At 32.2% G+C, this 12526-nt stretch overlaps 1 long non-coding RNA gene across 1 annotated transcript; it reads left to right on the top strand.

The window, feature by feature from the left end:
- Nucleotides 1-8919: 8919 nt before the first annotated feature.
- LOC107869654 lies at nt 8920-12248 on the top strand. Its single transcript, XR_001673884.2, has 3 exons — nt 8920-9142; nt 10173-10724; nt 11767-12248. It is a non-coding gene; the product is annotated as an uncharacterized LOC107869654 (long non-coding RNA).
- The last annotated feature ends 278 nt before the right edge of the window (nt 12249-12526 follow it).

The following is a 12526-nucleotide window of genomic DNA, read 5'->3' as shown; positions in this document are numbered from 1 at the left end:
AACCCCACAGACCACCTGAAGGCGTACATTGCTTGGATGAGAAATATTGGGCAAGACAATGAACTAAAGATGAGATTTTTGTTAGGACACTTACTGGTCCAGATTTGATGTAGTATGAGACACAAGATATGTGAAAATGGTCTTCTTGTGGCAATCTAGTCAATGACTTTGTCAATAATATGGGTCTTCTAGCAGTATTCCTAGAGGAATTGGTTCATCTAAAAGGAAACTGTAGAGTTTTCTAGGGATCCAAAAGGAAAAGAACCAAATTCATCCTTTTCCACAATTTTTGCAAGCACTTACAATCGAACCTGGCAGAACTCCAACAATGATTTTCTTGGGCATGACGATTAAAGTGTAGTAGGATTTTTTTTTAAATATGTCATCTAGGATTTATGTAATAGGATGATCAGTTTCTAGGTATAATCTTTTGGGAACAATTATATATTAGGTAAACTTAATGATCTATCATTTGTACATTTTTAAATTTCCTTTTATGTAAGTTAAACTATGATTGACCTGATTTCCTCGGTGGATACGTAGGAAGTCCACATAGGGACTCGGTCATATTAGCATAGGATTTCAACATCCTTTTTACATGTAATTAGAACTATGTTGGACCTAATTTCTTGTCAGACACAATACGTAGGCTGTCTACATAAGGCTCGGTCTCTTTATTATATTTTTATTTTTTTCCAAAAAAAAAAAAAAGAAGACAACTGGGCAGAACCTTAGCATGAAATCAAGTCATCATCATCAAAATGTCTTAAAGACTAAGACATAATTTTGGCACGCAAGATGAGGCATCATCGTTCTAATTGTCTTTAGACTGGGCAAATTTTGGAATACATCAGAGTTAGCAAGTATAAGGATCAAGCTAGAGCCAAGTTTTTGTGTTCGACATAAGTCAACCTTTCTTCTGATTACTACTCCAAATCAATCATTACTCTTCTTTTATATTTCAAGAATTAGAGCCTACTAGATAAGAAGTCTCTTGATCCACTCGTTCCGCAACTAAGATCATCTCTTCTAGTTTAAACCTCTTACTTAGGCTCACAGCGAATTAATCTTTTTCCTCTAATTCTTTTTAGATTATTATTATTATTATTATTACACGCATTTTGCATATACTATTACTTTATTTTATGTTTAAAATTTCATTTTTGTTTAGAGATTTTCTGGCATTGAACATTGTTTTGACTGTGAATTTACGTTGAGGACGATACGGTAATGGCATATAGGTGTGAATCATTCAATATCGGTATGGGTTTAGTGCAAACACAAAATGATGACAATAAAAAGAATGTGATTTGAAGAAATATTTTGGTCAATCTACAAAGTACTTTCAATCTTCTTCCTACCACTACCACAACTTCCAGCACAACCCGAAATATTTGCTTAACTATGTCTCTTTGCCCAAATCTCACCTGTATGATCTCTCCGAAAATGCCATCAATATATAAATAGCGACCTCAAAAAAGTTCAGCTTGCCATGATGCCAAACATTTATTCTTCCAAAATTATGCTTCCTTTCAAGGAAAATAAGCATGAGCAACTATCAGTCTGTCAAAATGCAAAATGTGGAAAGGAGGTTCAGTCAATCCATCATGAAAATTTGGGCAAAGAGCTTTACAATCTGAGAAAAGCACTTGATGAAGAGTTACGCTCAAGAAATTACCAGTCTAAAGTATGAAGACTTATGTGTACGTCCAAATGTTGAGCTTCCGCTAGGATATAAGCTACCAAAATTTAACACCTTCAGCGGGGAAGGAGATCCCGTTGCTTACTTAAAGGACTATTGCAGCAGGTTAATTGGACTAGGACATGATGAATCCATATGAATGAGATTATCCATTCAAAGTTTATCAGGATTGGCACTCGCTTGGTATACCAAGCAAGATTTGAACAAATGGCACACATAGGAAAATATGACTCATGACTTTGTAAGCCAATATAAGTTTAACACTGGAGGTGATTTACATATGACCGGTTTACTCAAAGTGAAGAAGATGTCGCATGAATCCTTTCAAGAATATGCCATGCGATGGAGTTTAGAAGCTTCAAAAATACATCCTCCACTTTCTGAGGATGAATTGATCTCAACCTTCATCCAAATTCAAGAAGGCCTATATTTTGATAAATTATTTAGAGCTTGTCCATGGAACTTCTCCGATTTGATTTGAATTGGCAAAGAGATAGAAAATAGAATTTAAGAAGGAAAATATTTAGAAGCAATACAAGTTGTTCACCCTGTTTTCTAGCCGAAGACATCGGAAAATCCACAAAGTCTAACCAATTCAGCTTTTGTGCGTCAATCTCAATGCCATCAAAGTCATCAATTTTCACAATCTCGTTCTTCTTCTAACCTTCGTAATGTGCATCTAAAACCTCTTTGTCAGCAAAATTTTTAGAATACCTCCCGGCAACAGCTTATTCCAGTGCAGTCTACCTCACTACCACAGAAAAATATAAAATATTTCTCTTTCACTCCTCTGGATGAGCCATTGACGAATATATTTAAGTGATTGAGAAATAAGGGACTTCTGCAATCAAAAAAGGGATTCATACCTAAGTATCCATATTCAAACTTCGACTTATCCAAAATTTGTGTCTATCATTCAAACATTCAAGAACATGACACTGAAGATTGTCCAACACTAAAATTCAAGATTCAAAGCATGATTAAAAGTGACAAGATAAAGCTGCAGCAAGAGCCTCTAATCGGCCATGGTAATATTGCAAACAAGGGCATAATTTTTGTTAAAGGTAATCCATCGAAATTGGCATCAAGGCACTTGAAGAGAAAGCGTGCAACAAATCTGGAAGACTGATAAGGGCATTATTTTGCAACTTGATAATATCATTTTCCTCCTCCATCTTTTATGAGTGGCTACTATTTTGTAATTTCAGAATACCATTTTCATTTTTCCTTCTTTATGAGTAACTATTATTTTGTAATATGAGAATATCTCTCCATTTTCCTTTCTTTATGAGTAGCTACTATTTTGTAACTTAGTACCACCCTCCATTTTTAAGCAGCAACTCTTTTGCAATCCTTTTTAGATTTTTCATGAACTATGTTGGACCTGATTCCTGTTAGCAACGGGATACGTAGGCGCCTATTCTGGGTTTGATCACAATAATAAAAAAAAATAATTTCTCCTATAGACAAAACTGGGACAGCTTTGCAAATAGCCTATCTCAATTTTGGCAAAGTAAATGTTTGAGATCACGGGCTATATTCGCGTCATCAAATTACAGGAATGCCATAACTACAAGAATCGCAAATTCAAAGTCAAAACTTTATGGTTCAATGCAAGGAAATCATTTTATTTTTACTAACAAATTTTCTTTTGAGTAATGCAGATGTTGATTATTTTTTAAGGTTAAAACACATGCTAGCAAAGCACAAGAAAGGCAATGAAAAAATGATGCAAATACAAGGCGATTTAAATTTCAAAACTTACAACTCTCTTTGAGTGCAGGAACTTTCTTGACTGCAAAATTTGTCAAAGAATAGAATCCCAAATTATGGGTGCCACATTATGAATATTCACTAATATGGTATTGCATCGTTAATATTTGTTATCGCAAAGGCATCGCACTTAAATTTTTACTAATACAAAAACACTACATAGAGTTTTGCTAGAACAAAAATTGCATCAAGGTCTCTACACTGCATTAATATTTGCAAAATTTCAGTATATATTGGGTTTGTCCACTCTAAAGTTGGACACATTGGGTCCATCCATCCTAAAATAGGATATATTGGGTCCGTCCACCATAAAATAGGACACTATGGGTTTGTCCTCCTTAATAAAGGACACTATGTGTTTGTCCACCCTAAAATGGAATATGTTAGGTTCGTCCACCCTAAAATAGGACATATGATTTAATCTTTCCTCCAATAAGACCATTTATGAATGCTTGCCTTCAATTAGATACTTATGCTTACTTGCCTTTATTTGAACATATCATAATGCCTTAATCATTTATTTACTTTTATTGTTATTCTTTTTCTTAATTAGCTATACACTTCATGCTATTTTAAAAAAAATCTCAAGAATTATTTGAGAAAATCGCACCAAGATCCCTGCACTGCATTTATATTGTAAGTTTTTCATGCGTATTGGGTCCGTTCACCTTGAAAATGAGACATCTTAGGTTCGTCCACCCTAAAATAGGACAGAATGGGTTAGTCTTCCCTCTAATAGGACCATTTATACACATTCACCTTTAATTAGATATTTATGCTTGCTTGTTTTACTTGAACATATCGCAACGCCTTAATTATTCATTTAATTTTCTCATTATTATTTTTATTAATTAGTTAAGCACCGCATGCTATCCTTTAAATTTCATCAAAATAATTAGAGAAAATCGCACCAAACTCTATACACTGCATTAATATTTGTAAGTTTGCAATACATAGTTGAGTTTGTCCTCCCTAAAATAGGATACATTGTGTTTGTTCACCCTAAAATAGGACACGTCGGGTTCGTCTACCCTAAAATAGGATATTTCGGATTTGTCCATCCTAAAATAGGACATATTGGGATAGTCTGCCCTTTAATAAAAAATTTTATGCATGCTCGCTTTCAATTGAATATTTATACTCATTGAACACCTAGCACTGCCTTAATTATTTATTTTCGAGCTAAGAAATGCATGCTATCTTTAATTTCTTGAAAAATCAAGCTTAATTATTCGTTTGTTTGTTATTAAGCATTGATTTTGCTAAGGTTTCTACTTGGATTGATGAATTTTGCAACCATGAAATTTGAAGTCATTACTTTTAAAAAATACCACACATACGACCAATCGCATCTAGAGAAGCGATGGATACATTTGTCACATGGTATTTCTGTAAGAATTTTATTTATATTAATTTTTCTTTCGTGCCTTACTTTGTTTGCTAAATTTTCTATCAAGACTTGGCAGGAAGTAAAACTTGTATGCAGAAAAAAGAGACATACACAACGTGAAATTTTATCTTAGCAGTGAATTAGGGTAATTTGTTGGGGAGTCAAACTCACTAACAATGGTCAAGGATCTACTCTCAAATCTTACTCAACCTGCATCTCACATTTGGGACATATAGAAAAATTTACATCAACTTTTTCATTTTTAATTAACAAAATCTTAAATTCCGCATGTTTTCCATCTTTAGCCCCTCTTCTTTGTTTTCTTTATCAATCTTGATACCCAGTCTCATCGTAGTTCGATACTGGGATGGTTTTTAGAAAAGCATCACTCTTTAGATATGCATTTACTTTATTTCATCCAATACCTCTATGTTTGTCAATCCTAGTTTCAACTTCACTCAAATCCCCTTTACTTGTTAGCCTTTAACAGTTTCATTTTTTCCTTCACTCTACTTTAAATTCTTACTTGTTCAAGCATAACCGTTTACCTAGCCATCACTGTCATTTTTTAATCGTGAATTAATTCAGGAGGTTTTTATGAATATTTCTTCTTAAAACTCACTGCCTTTTTCCTTTATCATGACCCTTGAACTATATTTGGCCTGATTCTCATGCAACCTGAGATATGTAGGCAACTCAAAGACTACAATTCGGCCGCAATCTCCCTAACATTCTGCATACATATCCTCCTAGATCCTGTCAACTGGGACAAAATTAGGTTACTATTCAACTTCTTTAACCGAAAACTCTTTCATTATTTCCGAATAAAGAGGGACAGTTGTTGACACATAATTTTGTTTCGTCTTTTTTTCAAGTCATCTCTTTCCGCTTCTAAATAATTTTGACAATTTTAAAAAAATGAATGTATGTCATTCCTACAATTAAGAGTTTATGCAAGTCCTGCTACCATTTGTATTCCTAAAAGTAAGAATCATCGGCGATATTATTATTATTATTATTGTTGTTGTTATAATTACTTATTATTATTATTATTATTAATAATAATATTATTATCATACTCACCATTATTTATTGCTATTTTTATTAAATTTTAAATGATTGTCGCATTCCCTAAGAACTTGCGCAAAAGACATTATATTTATTTTGATTTAATTGGATAAAGTATTTTTATGATTTTATACTTTATAAATAATATCGTTCAATTCCGACATTTACTATGCAACTTTATTTAAGTACTTGTTTTAATATCAAATGATTTGTTATTTATTCGGATATTTTGATATGTTTTATCAAAAGTATCATTTGGATTATTAATTTAGAAGCCCAAAGTATATGAAAGAAGACAATTTTTTAAATCAGTCCATCTTTTAATATTCATGAAATTTCAGCCCAAAATTCAAGCCCAATCCACCAGCCCACTCGTCTCTCACTCCTCGTCCACGTCATATGCGATGTGGATGCCACCTTTGCTCCACATAGGACACTAAAAATCACTAACACCCTCTTAGCACACGCTTCACACATCCACACACACAACACCCACCTCACCACATGTCTCCTTTGAATTGGTTAGTCAAACCCATTTAAAGCTCCTAATCTTCTTTTTTCCTTAAATTTCCCACCTTACCCTGACTTAATCTACCCAAAACACCTAAAACTCCCTTAGAATCCTAAAAATTTTCCCCCAAAAAAAGGAAAAGGAAGAAAATTCTTTTCCCCTCCCTAAAGTACCTCTTTTTTTTTGCTCTTCTCCCTCTTCCATTTTGGTCAAATAACAAAGCTTCACTAACCATGGCAGGAAATGTTACTCTATTTTTGTGTTGTGTCCATATCAATGAAGTGATTGAGTTGAATATACCAAGCCCCAACGTTTTGTATTTCAAACGTTCAAATTGAAAGATCAATTCTCAATCAAGAAAAAGAGCCCTAATTTTGCTCTATAAATACTTACGATAAAGTCCATTCTGGGGGGATTCTTTTGGAAACCTTTACACCTAGAACTTGGAGAGTTATTACTCTCGTTTTATTGTCAAAAACATATATATTTGCTTGCTTTATTCTTTTTTAAACGGGTAGATTTTCTTTCTACTGGCCATCTCTTTGGTCTCGAAAAGGTTTTTTTTCTCTTTTCAGCCATCTTTTTACTCTAAATTATTTCAAATCCGTTGTTTGAGTTGTTTTGTGAGTAAGTAATAGATTCGAGACCTGCGCCTCACGTTCACTGCACAAAAGCAGGTCAGTATTTTCCTCATTCAGCTCTTCTAACTCTAATGTTTCTTTTAAAATATGTTTATGATTTGGTATTGTAAAGCTGTGATGGCCATTGGTTTGTTCACTGATTCTCAACCAGTTTTTCCACCCAAAATTTATTTAAGAGATAATGGGAGAAATATTTATTGAATGTGATTGATGTTGTTAAATGCCCAAGCTTAATGTTATATTTTTTTTCTTGAAAGTGAAAAGGTGCAGCTAAATTATAGTTAATGTGTTAAATTTTAATTCAACTTTTTCTTTGGGGTAATAACTTTTATCTTAAATTGAGAATAAAGAAAAAAAAGAGTTGTTCAACTTTAATCTAATTATTGAATAGCACTGATGTCACTTGAGGTTAACTCAAGTCACAACGTGCACTTGGTAAATATAGCACTAAAAAAATTAGTACTATCTTTTGTTACTTTCATTAATGTGATACTAGTTGGCCTTTTCATCATTTTGTGTTGGTTTGAAATTTCCCGGACACTTGTTTATAGCAACATCTCTTTTTTCACGTGCTTATTATGGTCCTTTAAAATACTGAATGTATTTGTTAACTTAAAGATCTCAATTTAGATGTCCACTTAAAGTATGACTACACGTTAGTTTCTTGATTTGCTAGACAAAATACTATAAATGGAGTATGTACTCTTACTTAGTTCAAGTATGGAGAGACCATGGTATTAGAAATTTCATATTTTGTTGTCGATATGTTAAGTTTGAATAAGGTTCTAGTAGTATTAATCTAAATATGTATGTCCAAGAACATTTACCGAGAAATCTCGAACGTATGACATCTTTTGAGGATTTATCTTTGCCATGGTCTTTTTTCTTTTTACTGTAGCACGAAAAATAATTATGTAGTTCATCATTAAGTTATACATGGTTAAAGTTTTATTTTATTAGCAATAAAGTGTTAATTTCTTGGTAATAAATCGCAAATTGGTTGCCCGCTTGGTTGATTAAATATTTGTATATTCTTAAGCCCATTTATGTTGTTACTCTATATACTCCATGTTGTTACTCCATATACTCCATATGAAGAGTTAAAATGGCTTCAAATTCTTCACTTTTTTTCTTTACATGTACGCTTTTGAGCAAATGGAGTCTTAGTTGAAGACTCTCGCTAATGAGATCTCAAAATGAGACTCGATGTTGTCCCTCATCTGAGCAAGAAGTCACATTTCATATTCTTAAGGTCAAAGCCACTAGCGGTCTAGTGCATCTTCCCTTTCTCCGAGTTTTATTTTCTTATGTACTCTTATTATTGTCTTTCATTTACGTATTTTTCACATTGTTATTGTTTGGAATTTGTGTTTTGTTTGCTTGAACTTGAATTGGTAAAGGACATCCTGATATAATTAGCAAATATTATTGTTTCTCTACCCTTTTTTTAGGCATAATCGGTAGGTGTCGACATTTAATTTTAAATGCCTAGTTATCAAAGGTTAAAATTTGGTGCAATTTCATAAATACCAACCTTTTATAACTAATTACACTACATCCCATCTTTTTTAATTAGTTTTGTCTCTCTCCCTACTAATATACATTCCTGAAATGACATATACATAACAACTTATGTATATTGGAATCTGTTAGAGTCCTTAAAAAAAGGAAGTTATTGATATCCAACATTAATTGACGTAAATAGCGCAATTAATTAAATACGTGGATTACTGCATCCCTTAAATCATGTAATATCAACGGAATTTCAAAATTTAAATATCGCAAATACATACAAATGCAAATCTAAAGCAAAACCATAAATCAAATACAATTTCAAATCTATTTTTTGTTGTTTACTGAAGAGAGCAAATTATTTCAAATTATTGAAGATGAATATTGCCATTCTTTTGAGGTACTTGGGTAAATGAAGATCCCAAACAGAATATGTGGATTATAAAAGTAAAGGGATTGTTGTAGCTGAATTAGTAAATTATGTGAGGTTGATTTCGTCAATTGCTGATGAACTAAACATTGACAAAGCTCAGAAAAATATTGATGTACGTTATGCTGTCGACGGCAATGATTTACCTTTTCATATCTGTAATGATAATAACGTGCGATTGTATGTCGAGTTAAAGAAAACATAACCATCGTTCGAAATGTATCCGTTGTGTATTTCAACTACAGATAAATGTCAAGAAGATATATTTTTCGATAGAGAAACAAGAGCTATTGTTTTCCTAGAAGGTGTTGAATCTGATGCTATGGCTCTATCTGTAGTTGAGACACAAAATCAATATGTTTTGTATGTCCCAGAGGTTGAAATAGATAACTTGATATGTGATAGCAAGAGTATTGATGTTAAGGTGAAACAGATGTATAAGACGCTCGTTTCAATGGTGTCGAAATATAAGGTGACTAAATGGATTTAATGTTAGAGCAAAAAGATTAGACAAAAAAAGGTGATTCATATATTTTTATATCGGGCACTATTGATATATCAAATCTTGAATGTTATAAATTGTTTTTTTTAATAACAATGTTATATATAGTTGAAAGAACATCTGGGTTTGTTTTTTTTGCTAAACAAAAATCAAAAAACATATTATCAGTGTAGTCTTTGGAAGAACTGTTTTTAAGTTATGTATATTTATGCAACATATTGTATTTGATTTAACTTTTTTCTTATAGCTTTATTACGGAAAAGTAAGTGCATACCTAAGACACAACTGATTAATGTGTTTTGTTAGATTAATTCTGTTATGTCAACTACATATACATCTTTTGTGCTTTGTATATGTTTTAAAATGTAGATGTGAGCAGATGAGGTAATGGACAGCTGTTATGTATATCTAAAAATATACATAACTGGTAACATGCCTTTAGATGTGTTTTTAAATCCATAATGTACATAGTTTGTTTTAAATGTTAATTACATGAATTATTACATTGTATATAGTTGTCTATGTGGAAAATTTATGCATGTCTATTATGTATTTATTATGATGGATTTGTAACAATCAAATCGTTAAAACTTATGAAATTATACAAATTATAATCATTTGAATGACTTTTTTTATATTTCAGCTATGTCCTCCGATGTTACAATGAGGAATGTCAGTGGAATTTGGAAGCATCTACTTACAAAAAAAATAAATATTTTTATGATTCGTAAATTTAACCCTGAGCATACATGCGCTCTGAGGGACAGGGTACTATAGAATATTTTGGAGACAACTTCTTTTGTTTGTGAATTCACGACTCCAAAACTAGTTAACCATGAGAGAAAATACACACTCGGGGACATCATCGAAGAAATGAAAGTTGTATATGGTATGGATATAAATTATTTGAAGGCATGGAGTGCAAAGGAGCATGCCATATCGTTGCTTAGAGGTGGACCTGCAAATGGTTATAGACAGATGCCGAGATACATTTATATGTTAAAAAATGTATATCCTAATTCACACGTTGCAATGCACAAATCATGGGATAATCGATTCATGTATCTGTTTATAGCGCTGCATCCCATGATTAGGGGGTTCGAGTATTACAGACCCGTTGTTGTTGTTGATGGGGCACATTTAAGTGAACCATATCAAGGCAAATTCATCTCAACAAGTACCCTTGATGGTGCAGGTATGTGAAAAATCATCATACTCTATTATTTTTTTTTAACATACATCGTATTTCATATTAAAAAGTTGTTTTTGTTAAAGAAAAAAATTCCTGAACATTTTTCTTTGATTTTTTTAAATACTCCAAATTGTATTTATTATCATATCACCAGTTATGTATATTTTAAGAAGATATCACCAGCTATGTATATGTTAACATACACATTTATGTATATGTTAACATATTTAAAGATGTTGTCCAGTTGTTTTAAAAAATAAAACTTGTTGTTCTTTTACTAATATAGTGTTTACGTAACTTAGGAAGCATATTACCGCTTGCGTATAGGGTTGTGGATACTGAGAATGATAATTCGTGGACATGGTTTTTCAATCAGTTCAAAGTTGCATTCGGTGAATGTGAAAACATGTGTGTTGTATCTGATAGGAATGAAAGTATTATAAAAGTTATCAATGTTGTATATCCAAATGTCCCACATCTTGCTTGCATATGGCATCTTTGGAAAAATGTTTGTAGTTACTTTCGTAAGAGCAAAGAAAGTATCAGTGATTTGTATTATTCAATGGCTAAAACTTATAGGAAACATGATTTTGACTATTTGATGGCAAAGATTGAAAAAGCTGATCTGAGAGGGAAAAAATATTTATAAGAAGCTAGATATGAAAAGTGGAGTAGATGTCATTCACCGGTAAACAGAGGTAGGATGATGACCTCAAATATTGCTGAGTGTATAATGGGTGTTTGGTAGAGGCCCGAGGATTGCCAATATATGGATTCTTAGAAGAGGTTTGAATATTATTTGGTTCTTGGAACTATAAGAACAGTGAGACAGCTTCTTATACAAGTACCACTTTGGGTCGTCGATTTGAAGAAATTCTAACTCTCAACGGTGTGAAAGCTTTGAGAATGACAGTATGTATAAGCTTTAACTTGTTAAATTATGCATTTATATGTAGTATTTGTTTAACTGAAAAGAAGTTTATTTAAATTTATATTTCCTAAAAAATTAATTGGTTTAATTTTGTTTTTTATTGTTCGGGTGAAGGCTTCTTCAACATATGTATATTCGGTTTATGAATCTGGGAGAAGATACATTATTGATTTAGAAAGAGGCACATGCAACTATGCGAGGTTTCAAATAGATCAAATACCTTGTGCTCACGCTATAGCTGTGTTGAAGTCTAAATATGTAAAAGATTTTGGAGAATACTGTTTAGAATACCACAAGCCAAACACATTGGTAAAGACATATGAAGTTCCAATCGTTCCAATGCCAGACAAGAAAGACTGGGATACTCCCAGTAGTGTAGATGAGGAAGAAGACCGAAGAAGGGGCGGAAGAAGAAATCAAGTAAAATACTTTTTTCAAGCACAAATCGTTGTGGATGATGCAACCAAGAAGGGCACAATATGCGTTCATGTAGCTTTTTTTTTCAAAGGAGAACTAATTTATTGTTTTGCTATACTTTTGAAGATTACTAACTGATATATTTTCGTGTTTTATTTTTTCGTTGAAATAAATTTTACTTTTTTTCGATTTAAATTTCAGTGTTCTTTTTTTCTCTCTCTTATATGTGATGTTTATGTAGATGCTGGTATAGTTTCATTAATGCTTTGAGATATACTAGAGTACTAACACAGTTATGTATATTATCAAATACAATTATGTATATTATCAAACATACATAACCTATTTTTATGACGTTTTACTCAGATGTTTGTTATTTAGATTCTATACTCAGTAATGTACATCATAAAACATACATAGCGCCGTTGTAAAAACTGTGATTTGTATATGTATACAT

This window comes from Capsicum annuum, chromosome 4 (genome assembly GCF_002878395.1).
Source record: "Capsicum annuum cultivar UCD-10X-F1 chromosome 4, UCD10Xv1.1, whole genome shotgun sequence".
Taxonomy (NCBI): domain Eukaryota; kingdom Viridiplantae; phylum Streptophyta; class Magnoliopsida; order Solanales; family Solanaceae; genus Capsicum; species Capsicum annuum.
The sequence above is the reverse complement of the archived record's forward strand: the minus strand, read 5'-3'. Positions and strand labels throughout refer to the sequence as shown.